This window comes from Danio aesculapii, chromosome 19 (assembly GCF_903798145.1).
Source record: "Danio aesculapii chromosome 19, fDanAes4.1, whole genome shotgun sequence".
Lineage (NCBI taxonomy): Eukaryota > Metazoa > Chordata > Actinopteri > Cypriniformes > Danionidae > Danio > Danio aesculapii.
In genome coordinates, this window is record NC_079453.1 from 45,712,314 (window position 1) to 45,734,463 (window position 22,150).

The window sequence follows — 22,150 nt, forward strand, 5'->3', positions numbered from 1 at the left end:
GCCCCAAATACACCACAACTAGAGAAATACTTTCCCTCCTATTTAAAACATGAATTAATTCATTTTTTTATTTAAATTACTTTACCATGTACTCTGAGAGGATGAATTGACGTCTAAACTAGCTGCAAAATATGTATACACCCTACACACCATAAGAAATACTTAATGGAAATTCATGTGTCTTATTTAAATAACCTAGACTATTTTATTATTATTATTATTATTATTGTAATTGTTATAATAATCAAATGTATTATCTGTTCTGTCATTTATTTCTTATTTACTGTATATTTTATTAATTTGATGATGTTAATATATTAGATGTCTTATACATATTTAAAATGCTATGGCAATACTGTATAAATGACATGCCAATAAAGCAACTTGAACTTGTAATTGAGAAGGGGGGGGGGTGGGGGGGGGGGGCAGGGAGAGAGAGAGAATGAAAATGAATGAATGAAGTCACGACAAGCAGGACTTCAGTACCCAGAGTTCTCGAGAGAAGAGTGAGGGGAAAAAACAGCTAGACAGAAGAATCTACGGCGGCCCGGATGCCCCCGCCGACAAGGCACGTCTCTGACTGGATTCCTGCGAGTTGGTTTGCAGAGGGCGAGAAACGGCGCAGAACGGCGCTCAGTACAGTTTCTGCGCTCCTGTGGCAAACTGCGGCACTCTCTCACTACAACCACACTTTCTTTAAACCGCTGACAGAAACACGACAGTTTTCCCTGCATGCATTTTTTTTGTTCCAGTTGTTTTTTCTTTTCGTAAAACCAGATGCTGAACAGCCGACGCAACACAGAAGAGGACTGAGATGACCATTCACTCATAGTTTTTTTTTGTGTGTGCAGTTGTTGTTGTTCACACAGACTGTCACTCCTCTGTGCTTTTAGGATGTTGCATGTCAGCGGTCTGTGTGTGATCCAGCAGCCGCTCGGAGCCTGAGGAGAGCGCGAGAAACGCGGCAGCTGCAGCGGCGGAGCCCCGGCGGCGCCTCCCGGTGAGTGCGCGGCGCGCGTCTGCCCAAAAATTTGCATAGTCTTCCCCCCTGCATTTCACGAGGGTTTGTGTTTTCTATTGAAGGAATTTTTATTAACCTCATCGCTGCCATTCATTGAGCTCGCGATAGGTCACTCGCATTCACACACACGAGCGCGCGCACGCACTCTCCATATCGCACTCACCTACTACATCACACACATTTATAGCTGTCATTCTTATTGAATCGTGCTAGAATAACGCAGTGGAGGAAATCATCATGCTGAAAATATTTTTGATTAGTGTAAATTGAGTTGTGCGTAATGCATGTGTGTGTGGCAAACATTAAAGCTCTGAGTGTGGAATACTGATGAGTGATCATCATAAGTGGATGTTGACTGACGGCATGCACGAGCGTCTGATAATGCGCGGGGTGATTATTATGGGCAGACAGCAGCAACAGCAGCATCGTGCACTGACTGCACTTCTTGATTTAGTCTAATTATGTTTATCAGATTCAGTTTAAGTGGGGTTTTTTTATTGCATTTGCTGATTGAGTGACAAAATACGCGTTTGAGTCGTCATATTGTTGGCTTAAATACAGATGTAATGCAGCGTTTTATGCGTTAAGAGTTGCTGTTTGACAGTGGGCACTGATGAGCAATGCAGTGGCGCGTTGGCGCAAGTCTTCGGCGACGGTGACGCGCGGATGTTTATGTTGTGACAGGCGCGATTTTAACAAAAACACGCGAGCTGCTCTGCCCGAAACACGCACATGGTGGCATTACGGCAACACGGACGCTTTTAAGAGCATGCAGGGGAGATTGATTAGCGCGTAGTTTCAATAGCTGTACTGGGTTGTCATGGAGACTGACAGGTAAAAGAGAGGTAAACTGACTAGTGAGGAGGCTAAAATTGGATTGGAATAACACATAATGTCGCATGTTGGGGGTTTTGTGTAAGAAGAAAGCTTAAATAACTTAAGATGTGGGTGAAATAATGTTAATTCAGCGTACACTGAAAAAAATGATTCATTAGATTTACATTTTTTAAGGTAAAGTAACAATATCAGCTGAATTTAAACAAATAAAATAAGCTGAACATTATTAAATTTAATTTGTTTGTTTATATCCAGGTCGTTTGCAACAACTTAATTAAGACAAGGCAGGTTTATTTATATAGCACATTTCATACACAATGGCAATCCAAAGTGCTTTACATAAACAAGAACAAAAGAAACAAGAAAGTCAAAATTATTAAGAGTTAAAACAGATTCAAATGTGTTAAAATGGGTTTTAAAAATAGAATTTCTTTAAAAAATGACCTTTTTTTAAAGCAAATCCAATAAATAGTATTTTTAGTGTAACAGATGTATTCAAAAGTGACTGATCCAGGACATGTGCTTATTAAAATGTGAACCAAGACCACAAAGAAAGTAATGAGTGTAATTTTAAAGCTGCATTATTGAGCTGACCATTGATGTATAATTTGTTAGGATATAACAATATTTGGATGAGATACAATTATTTCGATATCTGGAATTCAAATTAATCTATATATTGAGAAAGTCATGTTTAAAGAGGTCTAAACTAGTGATGCCCAAACTAGTTGGCCCATGATAACCTATGATTTGGCCCTTCATCCCATCTGAGAAGAGAGGGAGAATGATGGGGAATATTGGGGGAATGTTTTTAACAGAGATTGTCATCTTTACATTTTAATTTTTATGTTAAATTTTTAATTTAATTTTAAATTAACTTTTGTTTTAACAGCAACAAAAAAAAGCAAACTGAAATAAAATGTTTAAATAAATGTTGAAAAAAAAGTATAATTATTAATATTATTGAAAATTATTATTTTAAATGTAATAAATTATAGTATTAATTATAATAATAAATTATGAAATTACATTTGGGCAGCATGGTGGCGCAGTGGGTGCCACAATCGCCTCACAGCAAGAAGGTCGCTGGTTCGAGTCCCAGCTTGGTCAGTTGGCATTTCTGTTCTGTGTCAAAAATGGGATTGTTCATGTTTTGTATCGTAAGATATTCATTATTATGTACAAAAATGTATAATTATTAATACATTCATTCATTTTCTTTTCGGCTTAGTCCCTTTATTAATCTGGGGTCGCCACAGTGGAATGAACCGCCAACTTATTTAGCATATGTTCTACGCAGCGAATGCCCTTCCAGCTGCAACCCGTCACTGGGAAACACCCATACAAACTCATTCACACACACAACGGACAATTTAGCCTACCCAATTCACCTATACCACATGTTTAAGGACTTATGGGAAAACCGGAGCGCCCGGGGGAAACCCACGCCAACATGGGGAGAACATGTAAACTCCGATTACTCCGAGATGCCAACTGACCCAGCCGGGGCTCGAACCAGCAACTTCTAGCTGTGAGGCGATTGTGCTACCCACTGCGCCACCGTGCTGCCATTATTAATACAATTTAAGTATTTTAAATGTAATAAATTATAGTATTAAATATTAATTAAATGATATATTATAATGAATTATAATAATAAATTAGAAAATTACATTGACAATTTTACAGGTTGGTATACAGTATTTACCTCCGGCCCACCACCCTCAATCAAGTTTAGTTTTTGGTCCTTCAAGAGAAAAGGTTTGGGCACCCCTGGTATAATCTAAGTGCTTTGCAATGCTTATTACTAATCGATAATTGAGTTCTGATATGTTTAATAGAAAACATTTTCCAGATATCTTCATGGGCGATGATCTTTACTTAATATTCTAATGACTTTTGGCATTAAAAATAAAACCAATAATCTTGACCCATACAATGTATTTTTGAATACAATATAAGACTGGTTTTGTGGTCCAGGGTCACATATATTAAGGAATAAATACAGTTGCAATAGGAATTATTAGTCCCCTGAATTATTAGTCCCTGTTTATTTTTTTACCCAATTTCTGTTTAACGGAGAGATGATTTTTTCAACACATTTCTAAATATAATAGTTTTAATAACTCATCTCTAATAACTGATTTATTTTCTCTTTGCCATGATGACAGAAAATAATATTTGACTAGATATTTTTCAAGATACTATTCAGCTTAAAGTGACGTTTAAAAGCTTAACTAGGTTAATTAGGTTAACTAGGCAGGTTAGGGTAAATAGGCAAGTTATTGTTAATGATGGTTTGTTCTGTAGACAGTCGAAAACAAATATAGCTTAAAGGGGCTAATAATATTGACCTTAAAATGGTTTTTAAAAAATTGAAAACTGATTTTATTCTTGCCGAAATACAACAAATAAGACTTTCTCCAGAAGAAAAAATATTATCAGACATACTGTGAAAATTTCCTTGCTCTGTTAAACATCATTTGGGAAATATTTTAAAAAGAACAAAAAATTAAAGGGGGGCTAATAATTCTGATTGCAAGTGTAATCATATAAAATTTTATTATGTAATTTTTACATTTTTATTGTATTTTTAAATATATTTTAAACTATTACAAATCGAAAATGGGTAAAACATAGTGGTTTTGGAAGATGCTAGCAAAGTATACAGATTTCAAATGAAAATTAGTTGTTGTTTTTTTGTCTGCACTGTCAAAATTATCATGATCTGCCTTTTTATTTTGTACTGTTCTCTTTAATGGTTATTTGTACATCAAGAACGTCATTTTGAAGTATTAGACTATTCTCTGTCCTGTTTTGACCCTCCTCATCAGAACGCAGGGTTTGAATGGGCGTGGCAGATTGTAGTCTCAGAAGTTAATGCCACTGATACACTGTAAAACCCAACAGTCAACTTGATCAAACGAAATGAGTGTAATTAATTGACTGAAAGTTAATTCTACTCATTTAAAAAGAGTTTTGAACTCAGTGTTGAAGGTAATGAGTTAATTAAATACCTCTTTACTTCAACTTAAATGGAGCAAGTTCACAGTACTTATATAGATTAGGTTAACTCAAATTGTTTGTTGCAATCGTTTTCCTCAAGTGGTTTGAGTTGACTTAACTTATTGGGTTTTACAGTACTCAGTTGGTTTGACTTCTCTTCATTTATTGGGTATTACTGTGCTTAATTTGCTTTTACTCAAATAGATTAAGTTCACAGCACTCATTAGGATTCGTTCTTGAACTTAAATGGTTTGATGCAATCGGTTTCCTCAAACGGTTTGCGTTATCTTAACTTTTCGGGATTTACGGTGTATGATTGGCTGATATATTTGCATATTTAAATATGCTGATGCTAGGATTAGATTTCAAAGTTTGACAGGACAGATGATAAACAGATGTGGGCTGTGATTTAGGATAAAAAACATAAATATACAATACAAATAAACAACTCCTACTACAAATAATTACACTTGTGTGGTGCAGCATTAGTGTCAGATCCATTATAAACTACATTTCTGAAAATCCAGCATCAATTTGTGCCTTGTTTATCAATGAATCCATGAACAAATGAATGAGAGTGTATGCGTGTTTCCCAGTGATGGGTTGCAGCTGGAAGGGCAACGTAAATCAAAATAGAACTACTAATTAAAACAACGCTACAGCAACTCTCTCCTATAATGCATCCACTAAAAGACTTTTCTGACTTTTTAAACTGTATGTAAATCATCTAAACATTGGCATATTAGTCAATAATATCCCTGAAAGTAATATAAAAACTGAATAAATATATATCTACATACATTAACAAAGAAATAACTGATTGAATGCTCAAAAATCTGCATAAATCTTAAAATGAATTTATTTTAATTATTAATTATTATTTTAATTTTAATTTAATTATTTATTATTAATTACTTAAAATATTGCTACACCAAATTTTGTCTTGTTTCTAGTCATGTGACTCATGCTTTTTTTTATTACCAGTAAAAAAACATACTGTTTTCAGAAATATTAAGTCAAAATTAAGTGATTTCTTACTTAAAACAAGCCAAAAATGATCTGCCAATGGGGTAAGTAAAATAATCTTATTTTCTGTTTGAATTCAGATTACTTTGTTAGCAGATTATTTAGCTTGTTTTAAGGAAAAACTTGCTTAATTTGTATTTATTATTTCTTAAAACAAAATATTTTTTAGTGGTCAAAAACTATGGAGACAAGAATATGACAAAACAATCTGAATTTGAATTGTGTTTCAATTGTAATATAATAAAACTGAATAATGTATGTCATTAAAATTTGCCACAGAATGTTTTAACTTAAATTTCAGATATTCAATATTCAAGTTAAGAAATGTAAAACTATTTTTAACGGCAAATGATATTCCGTTATATTCAATTACAATTGTCGATAATTAAAATTAACACTAATCAAATTCAGATTGTTTTGTCAAATTTTAAACAAAAATATAAAACTGCTTCTTAGATTAGATTAGATTAGACTAGATTAGATGCAGTGTTTCCAGTATCCTGTTGTCTTCTGAGCATTTTTATAGTTAGTATAGAGCTGTGTTCGTCTCTCAATTGGGTTATGGTTAGGGTTAGGCACACACTTCTGTTAATCAGCTAAATAAGCTACAGATAATGTCATCCAGGTATCTAAAGTGCACTTGTTCAATTTAGACTATTCACTGTGAATGCACTACTCACACTATACTCGTTTTCGGTTTGAATTCAGATTATTTAGCTTATTTTAAGTAAAAATCCACTAAATTTTGACTTAATATTTCTGAAAACAATATATTTTTAAGGCTCTAAAACTATGGAGCTAAAAATATGACAAAACAATCTGAATTTGAATCGTGTAACAATAGTAATATAATAAAACTATTATATAGCGTTAAAAATGGTTTTGAATGGGAAATTATTAACTTAAATTTTAGATGTTTAATATTCAAGCTCAAAACATTATTTAACCACATATAATATTCAGTTTTATTCAATTACAATTGTCGATAATTAAAATAAACACCATTTAAATTCAGATTGTTTTGCCATATTTTAAGCTCCATATAAAACTGCTTCTTAGATTAGATTAGATGCAGTGTTTCCAGTATCCTGTTGTCTTCTGAGCGGTTTTATGGTTAGTATAGAGCTGTGTTCGTCTCTCAATCAGGTTAAGGTTAGGGTTAGGCACACACTTCTGTTAATCAGCTAAATAAGTGTATCATCCAGGTATCTAAAGTGCACTTATTCAATTTAGACTGTTCATTGTGAATGCACTACTCACACTATACTTGTTTTCGGTTTGAATTCAGATTATTTAGCTTCTTTTAAGTAAAAATCCTCTTAATTTTTTACAATATTTCTAAAAACAATATATTTTTAAGGCTCTAAAACTATGGAGCTAAAAACATGACAAAACAATCTGAATTTGAATCGTGTGACAATAGTAACATAATAAAACTATTATATAGCGTTAAAAATTGTTTTGAATGGAAAATTATTAACTTAAATTTTAGATGTTTAATATTCAAGCTCAAAACATTATTTAACCACATATAATATTCAGTTTTATTCAATTACAATTGTCGATAATTAAAATGAACACCATTTAAATTCAGATTGTTTTGCCATATTTTAAGATCCATATAAAACTGCTTCTTAGATTAGATTAGATTCAGTGCTTTCAGTGTCCTGTTGTCTTCTGAGTATTTGAGCTGTGTTCATCTCTCAATCAGGTTATGGTTAGGGTTAGCCACACACTTCTGTTAATCAGCTAAATAAGTGTATGATCCAGGTATTTAAAGTGCACTTATTCTATTTAGACTATTCATTGTGAATGCACTACTCACATTATGCTGGTTTTCGGATTGAATTCAGAATATTTAGCTTGTTTTAAGGAAAAATTTACTTAATTTTGTTTTAGATATCTCTGAAAACAATATATTTTACTGCTCTAAAAATATGGAGCTAATAATATTACAAAATAATATGAATTTGAATCGTGTTACAATTGTAATATAATAAAACTGAATATTATATGCTGTTAAAATTGCTTTGAATTGAAATCTCTTAAATTTCAGATGTTCAATATTCAAATGTAAAACTATTTTTAAGGGCAAATAATATTCTGTTTTATTCTTAAATGACAATTGTCGATAATTAAAATGAACACAATTCAATCTTAGATTGTTTTGTCATATTTTGAACTCCATATAAAATTCCTTCTTAGATTAGATTAGATGTTTTCATTGTCCTGTTGTCTCCTGAGTAAATTTATAGTTAGTATAGAGCTGTGTTCATCTCTCAATCAGGTTAAGGTTAGGGCTTGGGTTAAGCACACACTTCTGTTAATCAGTTGAATAAGTGAATTCTGTTTAGACTATTCAGTGTGAATGCCCTACTATTGCTTGTTTTCAGTTTGAATTTAGATTATTTAGTCATAATGGCAGATTATTTAGCTTGTTTTCATTAAAAACTTGCTTAATCTGGACTTATTTTATTGTCATTACACATGTACAAAGCAACTAAATGCAGTTGGGTCTAACCAGGAGTGCAATAGCAGTGCAGGATATACAGGTATAAGTTATAAGAGCAACAATGGGTAATGTTTACAGATGGATGTACTATAAGCCTAACATACAACTACACACAATATAGTGTTGAGTTTTTTAAATGCTTATTTTTGGTTCCACCGTGACTATAATCTATAAACAATCACAAAAATCTACAATTATGCAGATAGAAACTTAATTTAACATCATCTTTGACTCTGGTGCAGGTCATATGTGCTGCTGGTGAGTATTGTGTCTACAGGGGAACAGCGGGTTCAATAGGGATTGTCTGTGCATGTGCTACTGAGTCCACCTGTCAGAGAGTGTTGGCTAGTCTTATAGCACCGGTCTCCATGGCAACCTTTATTCTGTAAAGGAAGCTTGGTTTGCCACAACAGCTGGAAAGCTCTGATTGGCAGAGCTGAGAGACGCTGCATTGGCTGAAGCTGACCTTGGCCACAGCTCGTACACACTGCACACACTTAGCAGGAAAAAAAACACACACGCACATCTCCGCTCGCTTCACTCCTCACACTCCCTCAGTCCCCGCTGGCTGGCTGGAGCTGCGTTTTTGGAGAGATTTTCACCTCTGACCTCCCGTTCCTCAGTGTAGGGAGGAAGGGGGGAGGCTGCTTTCTGTTGCAGGCTGCTAAGTTTATCCGCATCAGTGTGTGTGTGCAAGTGTGAGTGAGTGAGTGTGTGTGTGTGTCTGTGTGTGTAGCTTGTATTCTTTACATTGTGAGGGCCAAATGTCCTCAAAAGTAGAGTAATATCAGTACATTTTGACTTTGTTAGGGACATTTTTTGGTCCTCATGAGGAAAATAAATGATAAAACTCATAATAAAGTATTTTTAAATGTAAAATGCAGATAGTTTTTGTGATGGTTTAGGGGCTGTGTCATGATGGGGGGATAAAATATACAGTTTGTATAGTAGAAACACCATTAAGTCTATGGGAAGTCCCCATAAAGATAGCTTTACAAGTGTGCGTGTGTGTGTGTGTGTGTGTGAGAAAGAGAGAGAGAGAGAGTGTGTGTGTGTGTGTGTGTGTGTTCCTTGTATTTCTTACATTGTGGGGACCAAATGTCCTCGTATAGCAATACCTGTAAATTTAGACTTGTGGGGACATGTTGGTCCCCATGAAGAGAAAAATAAATGATAAAACTCATAAAACACAGAATAAAGTATTATTTTAGTGTAAAATGCAGATTGTTTCCTATGAGGGTTGAGTTTAGGGGTGGTGGGTATAAATTATACAGTTTGTACAGTAGAAATATCATTATATCTATGAGAAGTCCCCACAAGGATAGCTATGTTAGTGTGTGTGTATGTGTGTGTGTGAGAGAGTAAGAGAGAGAGAGCGTCTGTGTGTGCATCTTGTATTTCTTACGTTGTAGGGACCAAATGTTCTCACAAGTATAGCAATACCAGTACATTTTGACTTTGTGGGGACATTGTTTGGTCCCCCTGAGGAATATTTTTTTAATATAAAATGCAGATTGTCACTTGTGAGTGTTGGGTTTAGGGGTTGTGTCAAGGCAGGGGGATAAATAAGACAGTTTGTACAGTAGAAGCATCATTATGTCTACGGGGAAGTCCCCATAAAGGTAGCTGTACAAGTGTGTGTGTGCGTGTGTTGAGATGGGCAGAAATGAATTTTAAAATAAAATACCAAATACATCAGTTTTCAGTGTATCGAAATAAACTACAAAATAAAGCAGCCACACATGTATCAAAATAAAATGCTGTATTTTTGTATTTTAAAAATACTACAAAATACTTTTAAAAGGAAGCATGAAATTTATTCGCAAACCTTCCGTCAATAGGCCTATTCCATTAGTCCCTTCACCATTAAACTGACTCAGTGAAGTAAACAACAGCGTTTCCCTGTCACCTCGTTCACCTACAGGGGGAAGTTGAGGCCTATTTAGTGAGTTGGACTGGTAGCCCAAAGATTGCTGGTTCAATTCGCGGTCCTGGCAGCAATTGATAATGATAATGAGTCAGAACATAGTACTGTATCTGTTGATTGTGTTTTATGGCCAATACAATAGCCATCATCTCTGTTCAAAGATTATTCAACCTATTAACAATCTTAGATTTTCTTAGAGAGGCCTATGAGCGGTCTAAGATCAGTTTGTTTCTGGTACACAGAATTTTTCATAAATCAAAATGTTTTTTTTTTGGAGGGAACTCTTCAATACTTAATGTGAAAACATGAGATCTGAAAACTACCAAAAACTCAAGTTTGTCATTTCCATAAATCATGTTTTTTGCTATTGCACTTTTCAATGCACAACATAAAAATATGATTTCTCAAAATTACAAAAATATCTGTTTTTGCAAATAAATTCTTCATATATATCCTGCTGCTGCCATGTAAGTCTGGAGTTTGACCAGTCAGTATAGACTACACCGTAAAAAAATCTGTAATTTTACGGTAAAATAACAGAAATTAAATTAAATTACAGAAAGTTAAATTACAGAAGTTTACGGTAAAATAACGGAAATTAAATTAAATAACAGAAAGTTAAATTACTGAAGTTTACGGTAAAATAACGGAAATTAAATTAAATTACAGAAAGTTAAATTACAGAAGTTTACGGTAAAATAACGGACATTAAATTAAATTACAGAAAGTTAAATTATAGAAGTTTACGGTAAAATAACGGAAATTAAATTAAATAACAGAAAGTTAAATTACAGAAGTTCACGGTATAATAACGGAAATTAAATTCAATTACAGAAAGTTAAATTACAGAAGTTTACGGTAAAATAACGGAAATAAAATTAAATTACAGAAAGTTAAATTACAGAAGTTTACGGTATAATAACGGAAATTAAATTAAATTACAGAAAGTTAAATTACAGAAGTTTACGGTAAAATAACGGAATTTAAATTACAGAAAGTTAAATTACAGAAGTTTACGGTAAAATAACGGAAATTAAATTAAATAACAGAAAGTTAAATTACAGAAGTTTACGGTATAATAACGGAAATTAAATTCAATTACAGAAAGTTAAATTACAGAAGTTTACGGTAAAATAACGGAATTTAAATTACAGAAAGTTAAATTACAGAAGTTTACGGTAAAATAACGGAAATTAAATTAAATTACAGAAAGTTAAATTACAGAAGTTTACGGTATAATAACGGAAATTAAATTCAATTACAGAAAGTTAAATTACAGAAGTTTACAGTAAAATAACGGAAATTAAATTAAATTACAGAAAGTTAAATTACAGAAGTTTACGGTAAAATAATGGAAATTAAATTAAATTACAGAAAGTTAAATTACAGAAGTTTACAGTAAAATAACGGAAATTAAATTAAATTACAGAAAGTTAAATTACAGAAGTTTACGGTAAAATAACGGAAATTAAATTACAGAAAGTGAAATTACAGAAGTTTACGGTAAAATAACGGAAATTAAATTCAATTACAGAAAGTTAAATTACAGAAGTTTACGGTAAAATAACGGAAATGAAATTAAATTACAGAAAGTTAAATTACTGAAGTTTACGGTAAAATAACGGAAATGAAATTAAATTACAGAAAGTTAAATTACAGAAGTTTACGGTAAAATAACGGAAATTTAATTAAATTACAGAAAGTTAAATTACAGAAGTTTACGGTAAAATAACGGAAATTAAATTAAATTACAGAAAGTTAAATTACAGAAGTTTACGGTAAAATAACGGAAATTAAATTACAGAAAGTGAAATTACAGAAGTTTACGGTAAAATAACGGAAATTAAATTACAGAAAGGGAAATTACAGAAGTTTACGGTAAAATAACGGAAATTAAATTCAATTACAGAAAGTTAAATTACAGAAGTTTACGGTAAAATAACGGAAATGAAATTAAATTACAGAAAGTTAAATTACTGAAGTTTACGGTAAAATAACGGAAATGAAATTAAATTACAGAAAGTTAAATTACAGAAGTTTACGGTAAAATAACGGAAATTAAATTAAATTACAGAAAGTTAAATTACAGAAGTTTACGGTAAAATAACGGAAATTAAATTCAATTACAGAAAGTTAAATTACAGAAGTTTACGGTAAAATAACGGAAATGAAATTAAATTACAGAAAGTTAAATTACTGAAGTTTATGGTAAAATAACGGAAATGAAATTAAATTACAGAAAGTTAAATTACAGAAGTTTACGGTAAAATAACGGAAATAAATTAAATTACAGAAAGTTAAATTACAGAAGTTTACCGTATAATATCGGACATTAAATTACAGAAATGATCTTGAATTTAAATATCTGGTAAATTTCTGTAATTCAACCTCTGTTATTTTAGAGTAAATTTCTGTAATTTAACACCCGTTATTTTACTTTTTTTCCCGGCACCCCAGCTGCCAGAAATAAACTGTAAAATTACAGATTTTTTTACAGTGTAGAGTATTGTTAAATGTTTGTGTCTCATATACTCTATAGTGCCACTTTGACATCTTTAGACAGATATCTTTCCTCTTTATTAACTATACAGTGCACCTGCAGGTCAGCTACTGGCATTTCAAGAGTTCCCACTTAGATATGCTTGGCGTTTAAAGCAGGTTTGGCATGCTGTCCCGGGAGAGAACCCCGAGCTCGGAGATATTTGAGCCCAGGGCTCCCGCCCGGTCGATAAGCATATCAGGAGATCCGAGATCAGGCAGGTCTCGAGAGCTCCCCCTTTAGAAAAGGGAGGAAAAGGAGGAGATGGGGTGGAAGGGGGGGATTCTTCCAAACGAAGATAGAACAGTAGGGAGAAAATGATCCATTTATAGTAGACTAGGATCACTCTGATTGGATTATTACTGATTACAGATGAGTAGCCAGACGTGCTCAATCATATCACGTGCTCCTCTCGAAATTAGTTTATGAAACTTCACTTAAAACAGTCAATGAAGTATAGGACTTATTTTAATGTTGTTTGTCTTGTTTTCTTGCCATCTACATCAGCAACCCATCCATTAGATGTACAGTATACTTATTCCCCCAAGATTTTTTCTGTCTGTTCTTAACTGGAAGAGATTCAGTTTACTGTCTTAAAAAACAAACTAAAGTTGCTCTGCATTTCCAGCAGCAACCCTGAGTCTGATCATGTGCTGAAGACTTCTCATCCTGTTCTTCAGCACTGAGATTTTATTCCATCTCATTTCTTGAGCAAAGACGCTTTATTGTGCACAACAATTGTACACAGCTATTATATATATATATATATATATATATATATATATATATATATATATATATATATATATATATATATATATATATATATATATATATATATATATATATATTTATTTATTTCTGGTCTTAGCATTATGCAGTAGTGTTTTGCATGGTTCGGGATCTGTGGAGCTGCGCATCGATGGATTTGCTCTTCAGTGTTTGGACTCTCAGTAGTGATTATTAACCCACACTGAACTGAGCTGAACTGAACTGAACTTAAAACTGAAAGCTGAACTACACTGTTCCAATTTACTATAATCTTTTATGTGAAGCTGCTTTGACACAATCTACACTGTAAAAAAACCCCTAATTTTACAAAAAATGTCTCTAAATTTTTTACAGTATTTTTTGTCATTTCAAATTAAATTCAAGACTTAGTAAAATGACAAGCAATCTTTCTAAATGAACATTATTATAATTATTTTAGGTACTTTATCATTAAAAACAAATGACTGACATTTTTGTTTTTTATACAGGGAAATTACAGTATTATTTATACAGTATTTTTTCTGTTATTTTAAATTATATTCAAAAGTCCGTCAAAATTACAAACAATATTTGTAAATTAACAGCTTGACTGTTATTTTATGTACTATATAATTAATGACAAATTACAGCAATTTTCCTGTTTTATACAATACAATTGCTGTATTATTTACACAGTGTTTTTTCCAGTTTTTTTGAAGTACAATCTAGGAAAAGTCTCTAAAATAAGTGTTTTTCTGTAAAATTTTAATGAAAATATCTGTAGATTTATTATTTTTTGCACTTTATTTCAACAAAGAAGTTTTACCGTAATATTATGGTTTTTGTTTGGCAGGCGTAGCTGCCAGTCATTTGACCTTTTTTTTTACGATATTTTTTTTACAGTGCACATTGTAAAAGCGCTATACAAATAATGGTGAATTGAATTTTCAATGGTTGTTGACTCACTCCTGAATATACCCTCGCCGTTTGTCTGTTACTTTCTTTAAGCATAATTCCCATCCATACTCCAAGCATTGACCAGCTTCTTCAATATTACAGTTTTTTTCCAACTGCTCACACACAAAATCTTTTCATGCCACATGATTTCTGAAACATCTCACTTAAAATGCAAAACTACACCTCAAATCTCCAAAACTAGAAGCTGTTCTTCAGCCTTGAACTCAATTTTCAGTTGCATAAAACACTTTTTTTTTTTTTTAACTCTACACACAACTCTCTACCTAAAACACATGAATCTAACAGGAAGCCACTTGCTTTCCTTTTCCAAACACAACCAATCAAAATGCAACCCTTTTTCACCCCGTCGCACACACACACACGCTCCTCAAATGTGGAAACACTCAACTCTTAACTGATCACTAGGGCCAAACAGAATCTGCGGACATTTTTTTGCCATTTCTGCTGGAATTTTGTTAAAAATCTGCGTATTTATGTGGAATGATTTTGGGAGTATCATAACAGAAAAATGAATATATGAAGTAAAAAGTAATACCTTTTTAGCTTTTATTTAATATTAACAATGCAAATCCAATTAGATCCACTTTATTTGGTAAACAAAGCAAATCTCTCATATAATATCTCTACTGAAAGACAGAAAATATTACTTTACAAACTGTATTGTGAATGAATCGTATGAACATTTTCATATTAGACAATAATATGACTGAAGTTAATTTAAAAACTGAATAAATATAAATGTACACACATTAATTCAAGTTAATAAACAGAATCGATGATGGGCTAAAAATCTGCGGAATTCTGCGCACGCAGATTCTGTGTGGGCCTACTGATCTCTAACCAATCACTGCTTTAGTCTAGTGTAGGCCAAAGGTGATGGGACACTGGGCTGTTCTGGTCCGAAAGAAAAAACTGGTTTTCCACCCATCCACAATTAGTAGTTTTGTACCTGCCCCATTTTCTGCTTTTCTAAATACTAAATTCCGCTAGCAGAGCCTAGCACTGTAAAGTGTATGATGGCCAACCCTACAGTATGCTCATATGACGCTTCTCCAGACAATAAATGCATGTACCTTGTATTTCATACATTGTGGGGACCAAATATCCCCACAGTTATAGCAATACTGGTAAATTTAGACTTTGTAGGGACATTTTTTGGTCCCCATAAGGAAAACAAATAATAAAACTCATAAACCATACAAAATGAAGTATTATTTTATTGTAAAATGCATAATTGTTTCCTGTGAGCGTTGACTTTAGGGGTGGTGGGTATAAATTATACAGTTTGTACAGTAGAAACATCATTATATCTATGAGAAGTCCCCACAAGGATAGCTATGTAAGTGTGTGTGCGTGTGTGAGAGAGTGTCTGTGTGTGCACCTTGTATTCCTTACATTGTGGGGACCAAACGTCCTCACAAGTATAGCAATACCAGTACATTTTGACTTTGTGGGGACATTTTTTGGTCCCCATGAGGAAAACAAATAATAAAACTCAAACTCAAGTATTTTTAAAATGTAAAATGCGGGTTGTTTCCTGTGAGGGTTGAGTTTAGGAGTACAATGGTTACAGTTTGTACAGCAGAAACATCATTATGTCTATGGGAAGTCCTCATAAAGATGGCTGTACAAGTGTGCCTGTGTGTACCTTGTATTTCTTACATTGTGGGGACCAAATATCCTCACAGTTATAGCAATACTGGTAAATTTTGACTTTGTGGGGACATTTTTTCGTCCTCATGAGGAAAATATATCATAAATCCCTCATAATAAAGTATAATAAAGTAAAAATTCCCATTGTTTTCCATGAGTGTTGGGTTCAGGGGCCGTGTTGGGGTTGGGGGATATATTATACAGTTTGTACAGCAGAAACATCATTATGTCTATAGGAAGTCCCCATAAAGGTAGCTGTACAAGTGTGTGTGTGTGTGTGTGTGTGTGTATCAGGTTGTGTGTGTGTGTGTGTGTCAGTTTTTTTGTGTGTGAGTGTGTATTTCTCAGTGTGTGTGTGTGTGTGTCTGAAAGAAGACAGAGTGAACTTGTGAGCAGGGATGATGCAGCTGATGATGATGGAGCTGGTGTGAGAGTGTGTATCCAGGGGTTGGCTATACCTGGCTGCTTTCTGTGTCTCTCAGTAACGAGCCGACTCTAACAAGAGACAGAACCAGCTCAATTATTAAAGAGTGAGAACGAAAGGGAGGGGAGACGAAGAAGAAGAAGAAGAAAATAACAAGAGAGAAGCAGCGGTAGACTGAGAAACACATATACATCACATAAACAACAGCTCATGCATGCTGGGAGATGCAGAGACCATCACACACACACACACACACACACACACACACACACACACACAGTCTGCTGGAAAACAGGCCTGCAAAAGCTTCATGTTTGCTCGTTTTAAAACAACTTATGCTGCATGGGTGAATTTAATCTGCAGGTTTGTCTGATAGACTCAATTAGATTACAGAATTATCAATTAGCAATGGGTTAGTCGCCTCACATCAAGAAGATCTCTGGTTTGAGTCCCGGCTGGGTCAGTTGGCGTTTCTGTGTGGAGTCTGCATGTTCTCCCCGTGTTGGTGTGTTTCCTCCGGGTGCTCCGGTTTCCCCCACAGTCCAAACATATGCGCTATAGGGGAATTGAATAAACTAAATTGTCCATAGTGTATGTGTGTGTGAATGAGTGTGTATGGGTGCTTCCCAGTACTGGGTTGCAGCTGGAAGGGCATTTACTGTGTAAAACATATGCTGGATAAGTTGACGGTTCATTCCACTGTGGCGACCACTGATTAATAAAGAGACTGAGCTGACAGAAAATGAATTACCTTTATTCAACTGTACAGCTAATGCAGTCACACATTGATTTTGTGCGCATGAAATACATAAATGAAACAAAACTGCTTGGATTATTTTTTTAACCTTCATGCATTAAAGGTTTTACTGATCTTCCAAAAAAAATCACTTAAAATGCATTAACCCCTGTAATGTGTTACTTGTTTACAAACGGTTGTTCTTGTCTAAAAAAAACAAAACTAACAGAACGATTCGTTTTTATGTCATAAATGATATATTTAAATTATTCTGATATTTTATTTATTTATTTATTCGTTCACTTATTTATAATTTATTTGTTAAAATGTTTGAAATATTTTAATTTTTAAAAAATATGAATAAAAGTTTATTATTAGATAAATATTTATTCATTTATGCACTTATTTATTTTGTAATTTATTTTTAAAAATGTAATGAAATTTATTTTTAGTTAGAACTATTAAACATAAATCCAAAATTTAAATGTATTTCAGTTGGGACTAATTTATTTATTTATTTTTTACCTGTAGTGTAAAAATAGGTTTATGAAGGAGGAATGTCGGGTGAAATGTTAAAACCTAAAAATCTTTTTAAAAGTTTTTATTCATAAATATTTATTATTAAATAAATTATTTATTTTTTTTAATTTATTAATTTATTTATTTAAAATTATTATTATTTTTTTCAATAAATTTTTTTAATTGCATTTATTTTTAATTAGTACTATTAAAACATAAACCAAAATTTTTATGTATTTTAGTTGGGACTAATTTTTCTTTTTACCTGTAGTGTAAAATAGGTTTATGAAGGAGGAATTTAGTAATGTTAAAACCTCAAAATCTTTTTTAAAAATGTATTAAAAAAATTTGTATAAATAAATAAATAAATATTCATTTAATTATTCATTTATTTTTAATTAATTATTATTTTTAATATATATATATATTTTTTATTGTATTTATTTTTAGTTAGCACTACATATTTCAGCTGAAACCAATTCATTTTATTTACCTGTAAATGTAAAATAGTTTTATGAATGAGGAATGAAATGTTAAAACCTAAAAATATTTTAACCAATTTTAATAATAATTTTTTATTAAAATGTATTTAGTTAGTTAGTTAGTTAGTTAGTTAGTTAGTTAGTTAGTTACTTATTCATTAAAAATAAATGCAACATTTTTATGTATTTCAGTTGGGAATAATTTATTATTAATTTTTACCTCTATTCTAAAATAGATTTATGAAGGAGGAATATTGGGGGAAATGTTAAAACCAAAAATATATATTTTTTAAAATTCATAATACATTTTTATAAATTAATATTGATTTATTATTTTTTTTTCATTAGTTTTTAATTAGTTCTGATAAACATAAATCCAAATTTTTATAAATATTTCAGTTGGGACTAATTTATTATTATTATGATTTTTACCTGTAGTGTAAAATAGCTTTATGATGGAGGAATGTATGTGAAATGTGAAAACCTAAAAATCTTTGTAAAAAATTATTCATACATTTTTATTAGTAAATAAATTATTATTTACTTATTTATTTATTCACTTAATAATTTTTTGTATTTTTAATTAGTACTATTAAAAAGCATCTCTGGATAAACTTCATGAGAATGTATGGAAAATAACCTGTTTTATTCATTCACACCTAGACACCCAGAACATGCATATTTAAATAGTGTTTTAGCATTTAATATGCACAGACATTAGTCCATATCGCAATGTGATCAAGTTTACAATCCTACTTTTGATTTATTCATGTTAAGATAGCCAAATTCCATGCTAATAACTCGATTCAGTGATTCTGTTTGCGTTTTATTTAAAATAATACACATTGTGATATATGAATGGATTGTTATGGGAAGTTACTGAAAGCTACTTTATGTCATGTACTTTATTTGTACTGCAAGTACACTGTATTACATGCTGATGATTTGTATGCATTCATCCCTGACATATGTCTCTCTTTCTCTCTCTCTCTCTCTCTCTCTCTCTCAATCTCTATTCCTCCCTCCGTCTCTCGCTCTCTCTTTCTTTCAGGTAACAAACTGCCTGGCTAAAGATTGCCATGGAAACATGCAGTTTGAGAGTGAGATGAGAAATGATTGAGAGAATCAATGTCTAAGGTAAGTGTGGGTTTTCATTGCATACATCGTTTAGGTCACACAGGACAGACTGTTCAAACACGCTCATTGTTTTCAAATATGCAGCTGAAGTGCCTCCTATGTCTCCAAGAACAAGAATGAAGGTTATGATGTACCACAGCCTTTTATTAATCTGCTTTTTTTATTCACAAAACTTAAATGAAGCACGTTTGACACCGGAATCTGTCGTGTTGTCATGCAAACTTTGCGCTCTTTCTCTTTGTGTAGGAATTCAACTATTTTTGATGATTGCATTTAGTTTCATATTAGGGTTTCTAGCTCTAGTTTGATTGCAAATTATTTGATTATGTATTATGGTGATGGTATAATGAGAGGAGAAGAGGTTATTTCAGTGTTATCTGAAATATGGTGAAAAGTCTTGCATCACGGGAGCAAAATCTTTCAGTTGTCATTCAAATGGAGATTCTGCGTATTCCATCTGGAGTATGAAATGCGTTTGTCCAAATTGTGAATTATTATTCGTGAAGTGTTCCCACTAGTTCAGGAGCACGACTGAACGGGGTTTGTAAATGCATTCGGAAGTGTTCAAATACAAAGACTACAGTTTGTGAATCAGGGTTTCTGCAGATATCATAATGTCAAATTTAAGACTTTTAAAGACCTTCTTTGAGACCATTAAGTATTAAATTTAAGACCTACATCACAATATCGAAAACACACATACACATGAAGAGAAAATGCAAACTTAGTGGTAAAATAAACGTATTCAAACTGAGCAGTACTAAAGACAGGTTAGATGCACCATTGAACTACAGAAAAAAACAAACAAACAAACATCTTGTTGGATTTATACTTCGCACACCTTCGAAACGGACGAGGCTTTTATACTTGACGTGTTCGCCATTGAGATATTCTTTTAAATGACAGGGGGCGGTCTAAAGAAACAGGCAGTTCACGAGTTCACACTTGCAATAGTTTCAGAATAAAGCGTATTTGGCATGCTGTCCGGGGAGAGGGCTCTGAGCTCGGGGAAGACACCCAAACTCGAGTTATTCCTCTTATCAGGAAACAGAGGAATTGGGATTCGAGCGAAGTATCTAGCCCGGCCCCAGAACGCTCCCCCCGGGATTGTAATGCTTAAGAGGTGAGGTGACGGGGTGGTGGAGGGATGCTAAAGTTGTAAGATGCTGCAGGTAAGACAGCTTTGGTATATATAGGGGTTTGGTCAAGAACTGAGTGGATAATAGAATAATTGTCAAAGACGTATTTGATACTGAAACTTCTGTGCCTGCTCCTCCCGAAATTTGTTTATATAACATCACTAAATTCAGACGGATAAACAGAGAGGTAGAAAGTTTCTGGGACTGGGTCATATCATTAATATCATTGAAGATTTTTAAACTAACTTGTTTTTATTATTTATTATAATGATTATAAAGGTTTTTATAACCATTCAAGATTTTTTTAAATCAAACTTTGATGCATCACTTGCTTTTGTTCATATCTCAGAGAGTTCTACCTATTGAATATAAATATTAATGGCAACAGAACATGTGTTGCTCTACAATTATATTTTTTATTATGGCAAAAATAAAAGCAAAAACTTACAAAAAATATATTTATTTTTTTTATTTTGCCCACTCAACAATTCACACATTACTGTCTGGCTAGTTTCTGTCCTATACTTAAGCTTAAAAAGGCAATAATGATCCAACATTCCTGACCATTATCACCAATAAAGCCTAAAAACAGGCCATCAGTATGTTGTAAACTGATAGGTTCATATATTCCTTTCAATTATCAAAGACATAATGTGTTACGTAATTTTAGTTTGTAACTTGTAAATTGTTTTAAATTCAAAATTATAATAAATACATCAATGTAAAAACTGTGAATGGTGGAAAAACATATTCTGAAATATTAAAACCACCTGGGTCTCCACTTTTGCATGGCCTCTTTTTTTGTTTTAACAAACTTATCCCTCAGGTTTTTCCAAACTTTTACAAGAACTTTCCTCCTTTCCCACGGCTGTTGCAATTAATAGCCAAGAATTGTTCATTTGGTTATCTCTATGATCACGCATGGACAGATCATAAGGATGTCTGTACAGTGTTACCTGTTTCAGACAAAATCGATTCAAAGTGTTTCATATTTAACTCAAATCAAACGTAGCGCAGCGCAAACTGTTCAACCGAGTCTCAAAAAATTTCATGAGCTCCGCCAGCTGAAATCATGTCGCGTGCACCCAAAGGGAACCTCCGCAAACACAGTGATGACGTCACATTCGCTGTGCACAAGGAGTTCAGTAACAGAAAGCTGATTGGCTAGCACATGTTGGTCTCATTTGTAGTTGTAATGCTACAAATTACATTTGGACTAGAGAAATAAAGAACTACAAAACCACGAAAACCAAGCAACAGCAACAAAAAAAGAAATTAAATGAGCATTCAATGTAGCGTTACATGGACATCAGAAAAATAAGACCTGTGGTAAAATATTTAAGACCTAGAACAGCAAATTTAAGACTTTTTAAGACTCTGCGGAAACCCTGGTGAATATATCAGTGTATTTAGATTTTATTTGTTTTGCTATATAATTGTTTTGCTATATATTGTAGCTATTTT

The 22,150-nt window shown here is 32.8% G+C and overlaps 1 protein-coding gene across 1 annotated transcript in view; it reads left to right on the forward strand.

The window, feature by feature from the left end:
• Positions 1-577: 577 nt before the first annotated feature.
• The window catches only part of ahdc1 (AT hook, DNA binding motif, containing 1), a 74,145-nt gene continuing 52,572 nt past the window's right edge, over positions 578-22,150 (forward strand). The window contains exons 1-2 of the mRNA XM_056480124.1: positions 578-1,000; positions 19,462-19,547. The gene's annotated coding sequence lies outside the window, so the exon portion shown is untranslated. The remainder of the gene's footprint in view (positions 1,001-19,461; positions 19,548-22,150) is intronic.